The sequence below is a fragment of the Macaca thibetana genome, chromosome 11 (genome assembly GCF_024542745.1).
Source record: "Macaca thibetana thibetana isolate TM-01 chromosome 11, ASM2454274v1, whole genome shotgun sequence".
In the NCBI taxonomy this organism is placed as follows: Eukaryota; Metazoa; Chordata; class Mammalia; order Primates; family Cercopithecidae; genus Macaca; species Macaca thibetana.
In genome coordinates, this window is record NC_065588.1 from 74,505,188 (window position 1) to 74,519,595 (window position 14,408).

At 33.8% G+C, this 14,408-nt stretch overlaps 1 long non-coding RNA gene across 2 annotated transcripts in view; it reads left to right on the top strand.

Moving 5' to 3' along the window:
* Nucleotides 1-1,253: 1,253 nt before the first annotated feature.
* The window catches only part of LOC126931271 (uncharacterized), a 52,556-nt gene continuing 39,401 nt past the window's right edge, over nucleotides 1,254-14,408 (top strand). For both annotated transcript variants that reach the window (XR_007717815.1, XR_007717814.1), the window contains exon 1: nucleotides 1,254-1,497. This is a non-coding gene — a long non-coding RNA (uncharacterized LOC126931271). The remainder of the gene's footprint in view (nucleotides 1,498-14,408) is intronic.

Consider the following 14,408-nt stretch of genomic DNA (forward strand, 5'->3'; position numbering starts at 1 on the left):
AATGTGCTTTCTGTATAGGAACTCATTTGTTGTCCACCACAGTCCAGTTAAATAGGCTCTCCCACTTCTTATGCCATTTAACAGATAAGTAAATAGGCTGCAAGCATTGAAATATGTTGTTTCTCTTCATACAAGCAGACAATAGCGAAGCTGTGATTCAATGGATAAGTCCAGAACCTGAATTGAGAACCTGTTCTAAGTTGCTACTCAAGTGCAGCCCACTAACTGTAAGTGACTGCATTATCTTAGAGCATGTTGGAAATGCAAACATGTTAGGTCTCACCCAGATCTGAATGTTATCAACATTGGCAGGTGATTTATAGGCATGTAAAAATTTGAGAAGTACTGCACAAGGTTGTTGTTGTTTTTTTTTTTTTTTTGGTGGGGGGTGCTGGGGGAGTTAGTTCATTCTGGGTTAAAAGTCTAAATTCCCTTATGTTCCTAAGACCTTTGTTACATGTAGTTTCTCAGTTATGGACAGTACAATCGATAAATGTAAGCAAAAATTTAAAAACTCACTTTGGATATTTTGCCTGCACATAACATGTTTGTCATGTTTCTGCTTTATCAATTCAAGTAGGGGCACAAGAATTGGAGGTTATACAGCTCAAGAGATACATGACCAAAAAATACAGCACTGCTGTGTTTCCCAGAAGATGAGAAAAATATCACTGGATGTAAGAGAAATATTTAAGGTGGTAGATGGACAATAGGTCACACAGCAATGACAAAGCATAACTCCATTTTAAATTATCTCTCAATCCTGTAACCAAGATCAAGTATTTTTGATACTGTTTATTGCTCTTAACACTTTTCTATCACTACACTTTATAAAAGGACACAGAGAAATGGCTTTAGCACAGGCAATTGTAACAAACCAGGAGTAGGAATTTTTGTTTGGTTTTTGTTCCATTTTTACTTCTAAAGGCTTTATATTGATAAAGTACGTTAGATTTAAAACTTCCTTTAAAATACATTTTAAGTAAATACATTTGTCAAGTAAAATAATCAAGAAGATAGTAGTATAGTCGATACATGCACGTGGCCAAAACTGTGATGGATGTATGTTAATACTGAAGATTAACATCACTGATGTGTGGAGTTAGTTTTTTAAATCATAGAGAGCTAAACACATGAATGCAAGAATATTAAAGAGTTTTAAGCAAGTTTAAGAATCCTTTTCAATTGATAGCTCTTTTATTACCCTTTATTTATAGTAGTGTGTTAGCTGAATGCCCTTGTAGGAGGGGAAAGGGTCTGAGTCATCGTATGACTCCCGACTCTTCCTCCCACCACCATGACACCTAGCTGGAGGGAGGAACACAACGTTGTTGGTTGCAATTAGGACACATATTTCCTTTTGACAGGAGCATAGATTTCCCCTCTCTGGGAAGATCCCTGAAGACAGAAGCTAGTGAGTGCTCTGCCTCAGCCCTGCTACATTCCTGACCTTGTCCCTTTTGGAGGAGGAACAAGAAATTCTAGGATGAGACAGAGGTACAGGATACATGACATAAGACCTCTTATTAAAAAGTCTATACAAACATTAACGACATGTGTCAGTATTATTAAGGAAAAATTATCTTTGCCATACTTTGGTACTCAGTAGAGCAAGGGGAAATTTGTATTTTTTAACTCATAATCTTTTCTTTTTTTAATCCAGTACACATTTAAATAACAACTAACTCCTCCTGAGAGTCACTAAGATCTATAAATCACTATATTTTTTAATGCTGAGGAAGAGAAAAGATTACCTCTAAGTGCTTCAAATCCCAGCAGTGTTTTTAATGAACCAAGTGTGTTTTAAATCAATACTTAAGCTGTGAGGTTTGTATTTTTTTTTTTATGGTGTTGCTTTTAGATTTTTTTTTTATGGTGTTGCTTTTAGATTTCTGTGCCTACAAAGAGATAATAGCAAATGTCATGCTTGAAGAAAGGAAGTGACTTCGATGCCACAAATCAATAGGAAGCATTGTTCAGCTAAATATGGCAGATAAAAGTGAAAACATATGCAATTTTCCAATCTTAAATAAATCACCATTATGATATGTCATGTACAGTTGGACATTGGAAACAGTAGCCTCTGAGCCTGGAGCTTTAGGATGTTTATAGAAATCTTTTCAGGCTAATAACAGTTGTGTATAATGCATTCCGAAACCTTAAACCTGTCTTTAATTGTTAATCTCTTTTATTTGTAGACAATATTATTGTGTACAAAGTGCTTTTACCTCCCATTATATTGTTTAAATCTCAGAATAACCCTGACAGGCAGGCAAACAGGTTTTTACTATATTCATCCTACAGATGGAAAATGGGAGACTCAAAAATAATCAATTAGCCTAAGGTCATGCAAAGTGGTGGCAGAGCACTATGGGTGCATAATTCATGTAGAGTGTGAGGAGAGAGAATCTGTCTGTATTTCCTAGTCAAAAGCTTTTCAATGGTTATATTAAAGGGAAGGCTCTAAAAAAAGTTGCACTCCATTTCAAATAAAGAACTAATTAGATGCAAATTAAACTCTTTAAGTCTAATTTAATCAATATTAATTTATTCAACTAATATTTATTGTGTGTCTACTGTATGCTAGTCATGCTTCTGACACTGAGAATAGAATAAAATCCAAGAGAGTAGTGATCCCTGAGTTTGGGAAATTTGTAGTCTACGGTTAAGAATTTTCCCTAAATATTTATATCCAGGCTTCCAATTGAGTGGTTTGGTATTATGCATTCATATTTTTTGTTGTATTTTATTTTTAATAGACACATAATTGTACATATTTATGGAGTACAGTGTGATGTTTCAACATAAGTATACATTGTATGATAATCAAGTCATGGTATTTAGCATATCCAGTACATCAAATATAGATCATTTCCTTGTGGTGAGAACATTTCAAATTCTCTCTTCTAGTTATTTTGGATTATACAATATTAACTGTGGTCACCCTCCTATGCAATAAAACACCAGGATGTATTCCTCCTATTTAACTTATACTCATTAAACAATTTTTTCCCCGTTCCCAACATACCCCCGCACTGCATTCTGCCTTACCTCTGGTAACAACTATTCTACTCTATTCTTCTGTAAGATCAGCTCTTCTAGGTTACACAAATGCATGAGATCATGGGTTATTTCTCTTTCTGTGCCTGGCTTATTTCACTTAACATAATGTCCTGTAGGTTCATTCACGTTGCCACAAATGACAGTATTTCATTTTTTTCCTCTGGCTGAATAGCATTCCGTGTTGTTTCTGTTGTATATAAATATTGTATATATTTATCATATTTTCTTTATCCATTCGTCCACTGGTGGACATTAGGTCGATTTCATACGTTGGCTATTTCATACCTTGCTGCAGTAAACAAGGGTGTGCAGATGTCTCTTCAACATAATTTTATTTTCTTTGGATAAATATTCAGTAGTGAGATTGCTGGATCATATAATAGTTCTATTTTTAATTTTTTTGAGGAATTTCCATACTATTTTCCTTAATGACTATACTAATTTACATTTCCACCACTAGTGTATGAGGATTCTCATTTCTCCACATCCATGGCCACATTTGTTACTGTCTTTTTGATAATAACCATTCTAGTTTCAGGGAGGTGATATTTCATTGTGGTTTTGATTTGCATTTCCCTGATTATTAGTGATGGTGAGCATTTTTTCATGTACCTTTTGGTCATTTGTTTATCTTCTTTTAAGAAATGTCTATTCAGGGTTTTGTGCATTTTTAAATTTGATTTTTAAATTTTTTGCTACTGAGTTGAGTTTCTTATATATTCTGGATATTAACCCCTTGTCACATACATAGCTGGCAAACATTGTCTCCCATTCTGTGGGTTGTCTCTTTATTTTTTTCTTTGTTGTGCAGAAGTTGTTTTGATATAATCTTATTTGTCTATTTTTATTTTTGTTACTTGTTCTATTGAGTTCTTTATTCAAAAAATGTTGGCCCAGACAAATGTCATGAAGTGTTTCTTTGATATTTTCTTCCAGCAGTTTTATAGTTTCTGGTTTTACTTTTAAGTCTTTAATTCATTTTGAGTTGATTTTTATGTCTGATGAGAGATAAGTGTTCTATTTTCACTCATTTGCATGTGGATATTCAGTTTTTCCAGTGCTTTTTTTTTTTTTTTTTTTTTAATTAAAGAATCTGTCCTTTCTCCAGTGTATGTTCTTGGTGCCTTCATTAAAAATCAATTGCCTGTAAGTGTGCAGATTTATTTTGTGTTATCTATTCTGTTCCATTGGTCTATTTTTATGCCAATACCATACTGTTTCAGTTACTGTAGTTTTGTAGTATAATTTAAAGCAGATAGTATGATTGCCTCCAGCTTTGTTCTTTTTGCTTAGGGTTGCTTTGGCTATTTTGAGTCTTTTGTAGTTCCATACAAATTTTAGGATCTTTTTTTACTTCTTTGAGAAATGTCATTGGTATTTTAAGAGAGATTGCATTGAATCTGTAGATTGCTTTGCATCTGTATATCACTTTGAATACTACAAACATTTTAGCAATATTCTTCCAATCCATGAACATAAAATATCTTTTTATTTACATTCTCTTCAATTTTTTACATAAATATTTTATCATTTTCATTTTAGAGATCTTTAATGTTAGAGATCATTTTAGGTTAAATTTATTCCTAGGTGTATTACTTAATTTTTTGTAGCTGTTATAAATAACATTTTTTTCTTGATTTCTTTTTCAGATTGTGTACTCTTGATATACAGAAATACTACTAATTTTTGAGTTGGTTTGTTGATTTTGTATCCTCCAACTTTACTTAATTCATTTATTAGCTCTATTTTTTTTTTTTTTTTTTTTTTTTTTTTTTTTTTTTGGTGAAGTCCTTTCCAATTTGGATCCCTTTTATTTCCTTCTCTTGTCTAAATGTTTTGGTTAGGGCTTCTGGTACTACATTAAATGAAGGTGGTAAAAGTGAGCATATTTGTCTTGTCCAGGTCTCAGGAAAAGCTTTCAACTTTTTCTCAATCAGTATGATCTTAATTTTGTGTATGTCATACATGTTCTTTTTGTTTTTGTTTTTGTTTTTGTTTTTGAGACGGAGTCTCACTCTGTCGCCCAGGCTGGAGTGCAGTGGCCGGATCTCCGCTTACTGCAAGCTCCGCCTCCCGGGTTCACGCCATTCTCCTGCCTCAGCCTCCCGAGTAGCTGGGACTACAGGCGCCTGCCACCTCGCCCAGCTAGTTTTTTTTTTGTATTTTTTAGTAGAGACGGGGTTTCACCGTGTTAGCCAGGATGGTCTCGATCTCCTGACCTCGTGATCCGCCCGTCTCGGCCTCCCAAAGTGCTGGGATTACAGGCTTGAGCCACCACGCCCGGCCTAGTCATACATGTTCTTTATTGTGTTCAGGTATAGTAGATTCCTTTTATACCCAATTTGTGGAGAGTTTTTATCATAAAGGTGTATTGAATTTTATCAAATGCTTTCTACATATCTATTAAAAAGATCATATGATTTTTATACTTGATTCTCTCAACATGATGTATCATATTAATTTATTTGCATATATTGAACTATCCTAGCATTCTTGGGATGAATCCCACTTGGTCATGGTGAATAACCTTTTGAATGTGCTGTTGAATTTGGTTTGCTGGTGTTTTGTTTCTGATTGTTACATATATGATTATCAGAGATATTGGCCTGTCGTTCCTTGTTTTGTTGTGTCCTCATTTGATTTGTGTATCAGGGTGCTGCTAGCCTTGTAGAATGATTTTGGAAGAATTTACTGTTCATCAACTTTTTTTTGGAATAGTTTGCAAATAATTGGTATTAGTCCTTTAAATGTTTGGTAGAATTTTTCAGTAAAGCCATCAGGTTCTGGGCTTTTCTTTGATGGGAAACATTTTGTTACTGATTCAATCTTGGTATTTTAAGAGGGTGCATTGTATATGTAGTAGATCAATGCAATCTTGTTACTCATTGCTCTGTTCAGATATTCAACTTCTTTATGAATCAAATTTTGTAAGTTTATTTGTCCAGGAATTTATTAATTCCTTCTAGGTTTTTCAATTTATTAGTGTATACAATAATAATAATCTCTTAACATCATTTGTATTTATATCAGTCGAAATGTCTTCTTTTTCAGCTCTGGATTTATTTATTTGAATCCTGATATGATTTGGTTCTGTGTCCCCAGCCAAAACTCGAATTGTACTCTCATAATTCTCATGTGTTGTGGGAGGGACCCAGTGGGAGATAATTGAATCATGGGGTGGTTTCTCCTATACTGTTCTCATGGTAGTGATTAAGTCTCAGGAGATCTGATTTTATCAGGGGTTTGTGCTTTTGCATATTCCTCATTTTCTCTTTGTCTGCTGCCATGCATGTAAGATGGAACTTGCTCCTCCTCGCCTTCAGCCGTGATTGTGAGGCTTCCCCAGTCATGTGGAACTGTAAGTCCAATTAAACCTCTTTCTTTTTTAAATTGCCCAGTTTCAGGTGTGACTTTATCAGCAGTATGAAAACAAAGTAATACAAATCTTTTATCTTTTTTTTTTTCAGTCTAGCTTAAGGTTTGTTGATTTTATTTAACTTGTCGCGAAAATAGCCCTTTGCTTTGTTAATCTTTTGTACTTTTAGTGTCTATTTTGTCTATTTCTGCTCTAATTTTTTTTTACAATTTTTGAATTTATATTTTAATTTCTTTAGGTATAACATTAGGTTGTTAGAGATTTTAAAAATTATTTGATATAGCTGTAAACATCCCTCTAAGAACTGTTTTTATTGTATCCCGTAGGTTTTGGTCTATTATATTTCTTTTTCCACTTGTCTCAAGAAACGTTTAATTTCCTTTTTAATGTATTCATTGATTCCTTTGTTAGTCAGGAGTGTGTTGTTTAGTTTCCAGGTAGTTGTGCTGTTTCCAAAGTTCTTTCGGTTGATTTCCAGTTTCATGCCATTATGGTCAAAAAAGACACTTGATGTGATTTTGAATTTTTAAAATTTGTTGAGACTTCTTTTGGGACCTGACATGCTATCTATCCTGGAGAAAGTTTTATGTGCAGCTGTATAGAAACAATGTTCTGTAAATGTTTGATATGTCCACTTGATCCACAGGGCAGGTTTAAATCCAATGTTCCTTTTTTTATTTCCTGTTTGGATGATCTGTCCATTGCTAAAAGTGGGATGCTGAAGTCCCCCACTATTTTGTATTGCAATCTGTCTCTTCCTTTAGATATAATAAAATTCACTTTATGTATTTGGGTGCTCTAGCATTGAGTGAATATGTATTTAAAATTGATACATCTTCTTGCTGAATTGACCCCTTCATCATTGTATAATGACTGTCTTTGTCTCTTTTTACATTTTTTGAGTTAGTCTGTTTTATTTTAGACAAATATTGCTTACTCCTGCTCTCTTTTGGTTTCCATTTGCATGAGATGTTATTTTCTATCTCTTTACTTTCAGTCTATGTGAGTCCTTATAGGCAAAGTGACTCTCCTGTAGCCAGAATATAGTTTGGTCTTAATTTTATTATTTATTCAGCTTGTATGTTCAAGTTTAAAATTAATAAATTTAAAACACAATTCTACTTTGAAAAATTTACCATAAAATAATCAGATAGACACACAAAAATTATACATTGGATATTCTCAGAATTTCATAGTAAAAAAATAGAAATATATTTTTATCAGTATAAGATTAAATGTATTATGATACAATCGTACAGGGAAATATTATTTATAAATATTTTGATAGTTATGGATATTAAAGCTGCTCATAATGTATTACTTTTAGCAAATGCATTAGAGAATATGTCTATTGTTTTATCAAATTTATGTAATATTATAATAGTATGTAAGCATGGAGAATCATCTGTTTTGGGCCAAGTGTTAACTGTTATCACTGAAAGGTTAGATTTATTCTCATTTTTGCTTGCTTTAAGTTTTTGTGCTCTTTCATTTTTTTGTAAGGAGCATGTTATGTTGTATGACTAGAAACAATACAATTTATTTAAAAATACATTAAAGATAAAGAGTACTCATAATTGTCTTTTATTGAAGTATGTTAGTAAAATTTTGGAACATATTTTTATCATTTGAATATGTAGGACCTTTAGCTTGTAATGCTTTGTTTAACTTTTCAGATTATATTTAAACTAATCTGAGTCGGCTAGATTATCAAGTATATTTTTACGTGTTAGAAGCCTATAGTGGTATTCTTTTCTTTGAACTTGATTATTTCATGGACCACGTGAAATAATCTCTTCTTGCAGTTAGTTTCTGATTACTAAAATCTAAAAGGAATAAAAAGGCAGTTTCTCTTTTTAACTGCTCTCAGAACCACACTAAAATCTCTTGAAGTCTTTTGATTTAGAGTTCAAACAGTTTATATTTCTTTGCAGGTAGAATTTTTGTTTCCATAGACAATCAATTATTCTCCCTAAACTCTATCTCAGGTCTTCCATTTTATGAAGTCTGATCTTACTTTAAACAACACAAATGCCATTTTGCTTTGTCTGAGATTAATTCAGAAAGGAAGATTATTTATTTATTTAATACTTTTGTTCATATAATTCATATTTCCTGAATTTTTTTTTCTCCTTTTGGAAACCTTTTGAGGGAAAAGTGCTAAGATTCTATTCGGTAGAAACTTCTGCAAATTCTCATGTATGAAATTTAGATTGTTAAAGGTGAAAGCTGTACCATTCTTGATAAGTGAACAAATTAGTTTACTGATGTGGTATCACCAAATATTGTCTACTATATCAATACTAGGATTTGAAAAGGCTGGCATAAATTGGAGAAAGTAATGGCTTTGACCTACCAAGTTCAGGACCTTGATCAGTAAAGCTCTTTAATTTTTGTGTTGAGTCATGATAACAGTGAAGGGGAAAATAGTTTCATGGTCTACATTATCAACTTCTAATATGGGGACTTATACCCATTTTGTATTTTGAATTAGTTTAAATGACCTTTATTCTGAGGGTGACTCCTCTACTCATTATATATGCTTTAAATGGGAATCAGAAATTATGTTTTGCCTTCATCAGGACTGTTTAATCTTGTATATACATATACTCACCTTTTTAGAATGGCATTGCCAAAATTATTTTTATAGGGATGGTGACATTATGTCTTGTCTTAGTCTGTTTGTGTTGCCATGAAGCAATACCTGAGACTGGGTTATTTGTGAAGAAAAAGGTTTATTTAGCTCACAGTTCTTCAGGTTGTACCAGAAGTATGGCACCTGCATCTGCTTCTGTTGAGTGCCTTGGGAAACTTCTACTCATGGCAGAAGGCAAAGGGGAGCTAATGATAAATGTTTATTTTTCATCTTGATCTGCCTATAGAGACATGAATTTATTTCTCCTTTCAGATTCTGTTTCACTGAAGCTCAAAGATAATAAGGACCCCAGGCATTTCAGCGTGTCTGTACTTACTAACCTATTTCTTTAAGTGTGGAATTGACAACCTTTCCAATTCCAGCTTGAAATGAATATATATATATATATATATATATATATATATATATATATATATATATATATAAAAATCTTTCTTAAAATGCAAGCTATCATGTGTGTATTTGCTCATATGATTATTCACTGAACATAGATAACTGACTTTACTATTATTGCTGTTTTAAAGATGAGTACTTAGAACAATATTAATGACTTTATTTTGAACATAAAAAAGGTATTTTCAAAGTTTTAATGGTTGTATTTTGTGTTTTAACTAGATAGACTATTTAAATGTAATCAATTTAAATGGATGAACTTCTTGAATACTATTCTTTCTAAAAAGCTGTTTCTACTAGCTCCTATTGTCACTGATAGCTAATATTTACTTTACACTCTTGAAGCATTTGGCCAAGGGATAGAAACCATTCTAGGTTCAACCCCACAGGAGCTCTAGTTCTATAATAGAAAATTGTTGCCACAATCCATCAATTCCCACTTAGTGATCTCATTCATGCCCTCCTTCCTGTTCCCAAGGCGACCAGCCTAGTTCAGAACATCATACCCATTCCTTGACATTTAAATAGCCTCCTAGTTCAACCACCTAGTCTATCTTACTCATGGTTGCCAAATTAATGTCCTTCAAAGTACATTTTCTCATCGTGCCACTTTCTTACACATGCACATTGACTACTAGTTTAACAGATTTTGTAAGAACTTAGTTCAGGAGCTGTGCCAGGTTCTGCTAATATAAAGATGAATAAAACAGAATTCCTGCCTTTGAGACATTTATATGTTCCTAGGGGAAATTTTTATGCAGTATCTACTCTGTAGAATTTCCTAGAAATTAAATGCATAACTTTATGGCCACATTGATGTGTCTTTATATGTGTTTTACACACACACACACACACACACATAAATATGCACATGCATAATACAGTCAGTCAGGATGTGTGGATATGAACCTGACATGGGTGTGTGAGAAAATCACATTGTATTTTATATGCAAATTTAATTTGTAATCTGAGCGTTCTATTCACATGCTAGAAATGTACTAACAATTTGGACTTCACTAGATTGTTGGGTAAATTCTGGGAGCTTATATACTACCTCTGTAGAGGGAAGGCATGTGGTCTTCCGTGTTGCCTGTGTGCTGGCGATCACTAAGTTGACTAGTTGTCTTGTCGACACAGATTTCTGTTAAAAAAAAAAAAAAAAAAAAAAAAAAATGCCTCATTCCCATCTACCTGGCCACGTCAGCCCTGATCCAGCAGTCCTCTATTTTTTGTTTGTGATTCCTAATCCTGGGACATCCTGAGTCTCTTCAACCTACCTCTCTCAAATGTTTGCTTTATGCTTAAAATTCTCCCCCTTTCTATAAATGGCTTCTATGCTTTTACAAATCAAAGGCTCAATGGCTTCCTTTTTTCTTTCCTTTCCACTGTCTCAGTGAGTACTGAACGCCACAATGACATGAAGTGGGGGAGGAAGTTTGTGAAGGAAGTGCAGAAGCTAAGCAGAGGGAAAAGAGGGAATTTACAAGGGGAAAATTGTTTAATATTTCAAAAATAATATTTCATCACTTATAAATATGTGAAAATCATTGTATATATCTAATATATGTAATATTATATTGGCCTCTTACACTATAGCAGAAGGTATGATGCTGCTGTGTCACTTAACTCTTCTCAGAACCCACAGGCATGAGCAGCATAGGCAGCAGTGCAGAGAGGCCCACGGGCATTTATAGTGATGCCAAACATTGCAGTATTTATGGATGTCTATTTAATTATATTAAATCCTGTGCTATTTGCTCTGAGCTAATATTTTAGATGCTTTTAAAGAAGCTTTTTCAGAAACCCATAATCTGATCTGGAATTCGAGCATTTCATTTTTAAGCCAGCATCTACTCTGATGTATTATAAAATATTTGCCAGTTAACCATGAGTGGCACTATTAAGATTCTGATGTTTAGGCTGGGTGTGGTAGTTCACACCTGTAATCCCAGCACTTTGGGAGGCTGAGGCAGGCGGATCATGAGGCTAGGAGTTCGAGACCAGCCTGACCCATATGATGAAACCCCATCTCTACTAAAAATACAAAAAAAATTAGCTGGGCATAGTGGTGTGCAACTGTAATCCCAGCTACTCAGGAGGCTGAGGCAGGAGAATTTCTTGAACCCCTGGAGGAGGAGGTTGCAGTGAGCTAAGATTGCACCACTGCACTCTAGCCTGGGCAACAAAGTGAGACTCTGTCTCAAAAGAAAAAAAAAATTACAATGCTTAATATTGTTATTTAATCAGCCATCTAAAATAATAATGATTATAATAATTCTTTTAATTCACTTACTGTTATTTTGTTTTAGCTATAAGTAAAATGATTTTATGTGAATTATTTAATCCTCACAACGATGCTGTCATATACTCCATTTTATCGTATCTATTTTGTGGATGAAGAATGAAGGCTTAGAGAATTATCCAAAATTACACAGCAAACTGTCTGTACCTAACTTGGGACTAATGTCAAGCTTTTATTGAGGGAGGAGAAGGGGGATATATGAATAGAAATGTGATGAATTAAGTCCTGTGGTATACAATTTTGGTATCTATAAGTTGGCCCAATAGTAGTATATATCTTATGGAGTTTGTATATTAAAAATAGTCAATATACATAAAGCATTTAGCATGTTGATTGGACCTACTAAGTAGTCGATAGGTATTCATTATTAACTTTTTCATGAAACAGTATAGGAATAACTATATGTGGAACAATAAGTATGCGAAGATTTTATTTCAGGTATAATTAATGTAACAGAAACATAGTTGAGACACTGCTTCTCACAAATCACTAATGACCAGTGATGTGACAAACTATGGTGTTCATGCCACTGAAAAGATTATCACTTGATTATCTCTTTACTTACTAATAACTGTTATCTTTCTTTTCTTCGTATATTCCTTTGTGATTTTTCCTGTGCTCACTCTTTCTTCCTCTCCATAAAATGTCTTCACATTGTCTGGTAATTTTTCTTTGTTTCCCTTTCCTTCTATCCTTTATTTTCAGGCTCTTGGATTTGACTTTGAAGTTAGGAACACATCCAGTAACCGATCTTCTCATCTGTAGCCTTAGAGACCGACCTTCCTCACCAAAATGTTAAGCATATCATTTCTACCAGGACAAAGATGAAAGTAGATGAGAACACCTGCCCCCGCCCCCAAGTTCTGAAAATGGAGAAGAAAAGTTTTACTCTTTTTGTAGATTTTTTTTTTTCAGTATGAAATCACTTTTCTCAGAATGACATCAATCTGAAGATATTTTTGATAAGGACGAGGACTTGAGAGTAAACATGTTTTATGATGTTCCTTTCTTGAGAGATGGTCTTCCTTGTATTCTATTGTGAGAGTTATGGTCTTCCTCATATTTCCAACTCCTAGCACAGTGACTGATACATAGTAGGTGCTTAAAATTTGTTGAAAGAAAAAATAACGGTAATTATAATTATATAAGTATAATTATAGACATGGTATGTAGATCAGTACCCATTTTGGGGCAATATACCTGTTAATGGTGTTTAAACTAAGGTCTCATCAATTCTGGGAGACTTACTGTCAGAAACGTATTCACATACATATCTCACAAAAGGCAGAAGCACATACACATACACACCTCACAAACAGATTCCAAATCTAATTTAAACAATAATTTAAATATTTACCTCATTCTGCAAGTCTGATATGGAAGACCCTATGCACAAATTTATTTGACTTTCCAAAAAGTCCCAACACTTTTCAAAACTGCTTCATTACTTAAGAATGTCCTAAGGGCCGGGCGCAGTGGCTCACGCTTGTAATCCCAGCACTTTGGGAGGCCGAGGCAGGTGGATCACCTGAGGTCGGGAGTTCAAGACCAGCCTGACCAACATGGAGAAACCCCGTCTCTACTAAAAATACAAAATTAGCCAGGGTGGTGGCACATGCCTGTAATCCCAGCTACTCGGGAGGCTGAGGCAGGAGAATTGCTTGAACCCGGGAGGCGGAGGTTGTGGTGAGCTGAGATCGCGCCATTGCACTCCAGCCTGGGCAAAAAGAGTGAAACTCTGTCTCAAAAAAAAAAAAAAAAAAAAAAAAAAAGAATGTCCTAGGGATAGAGGTTTAGTGAATATTCTTTGCTGTTTGCAGGCATGTTCTAGCTGGACTACTCAAGATACTGTTAAGAAGCTTAGGCAATCCATAATTATTATCTGAGAATTCTATGTTTATATTTTTGGTTATAGTAAAGAAACTTCAAAATTTGACTTCTAAAGAAGGACTCTGAATACCAGATGATTAATATTTTACAAAAACAAAGAATAAATTGAGAAGCAAAGGAATTCATTATCCTTGCAAAAATAAAATTACTTATGTGCAAATATGAGAAGGGTCATTGTATTTGATGCTTGCATTATGCATAAAGAGATGAGGCTTCTTTTGATGTGTTTATTATAATGATTTGCCATGGGACTGAGTTATGAAATCATGGCATGTAATTAAAATGCGGAGTCTCTGAGTCCTGTAGTAACGCACTAGTGAGCTTAAAGCAACCTCAGATACACTCTTGGCTATTTATGAACATACTTTATGTTTAGAGAGTAAAAAGAATTTAGCTTTTTATGTATCAGATGAGTAATCACATAATAAAGCATAACTGCTGTGAGACAACTAACATCTCAATATGATTTGATTTTTACTATCCTGTAAAAGATTATTTCCTGGACCTTATGAGAATATTAAAGTTGAAAGTTATGAAATGGAGTATAGAGTGGTATAGTGATCTTACGTAAAAGATTTAGAGTGAAAACACATAAATTCACATTCTGGCTTTCTGCCTTCTCCTTCTGATAAAACTCAGCAAATACTGATTTTTTCTGAGCCACCATTTTTCATCTTTAAATGGTGGAAACAATACCTATCGCAAAGAAGTTTCTAGACTAAAAAAAT